The following is a 392-nucleotide window of genomic DNA, read 5'->3' as shown; positions in this document are numbered from 1 at the left end:
CCCGGGGCGCTGACCGCGTCCTCCGCTCACGGCGGTCCCGGGGCGCTCACCGCGTCCTCCGCTCACGGCGGTCCCGGGGCGCTGACCGCGTCCTCCCCTCTGGTCGTGGGGCGCTGACCTTGTCCTTCTCTCTCTGGTCCCGCGACGCTGACCATGTCCTCCGCTCACCATGGTCTCAGGACACTGACCACGTCCTCCCCTCACCGTGCTCCTGGGACACCGACCACGTCCTCCCCCGTGGTCTCGGGACACCGACCACGTCCTCCCCCGTGGTCTCCGGGCACCGACCACGTCCTCCCCCGTGGTCTCCGGACACCGACCACGTCCTCCCCCGTGGTCTCGGGGCACCGACCACGTCCTCCCCCGTGGTCTCGGGGCACCGACCACGTCCT

At 72.4% G+C, this 392-nt stretch overlaps 1 protein-coding gene across 2 annotated transcripts in view; it reads left to right on the top strand.

Moving 5' to 3' along the window:
* The window catches only part of PEX7 (peroxisomal biogenesis factor 7), a 95,093-nt gene that overhangs the window by 326 nt on the left and 94,375 nt on the right, over window positions 1-392 (top strand). The window lies entirely within an intron of this gene.

This window comes from Equus quagga, chromosome 11, assembly GCF_021613505.1.
Source record: "Equus quagga isolate Etosha38 chromosome 11, UCLA_HA_Equagga_1.0, whole genome shotgun sequence".
NCBI lineage: Eukaryota > Metazoa > Chordata > Mammalia > Perissodactyla > Equidae > Equus > Equus quagga.
The sequence above is the reverse complement of the archived record's forward strand: the minus strand, read 5'-3'. Positions and strand labels throughout refer to the sequence as shown.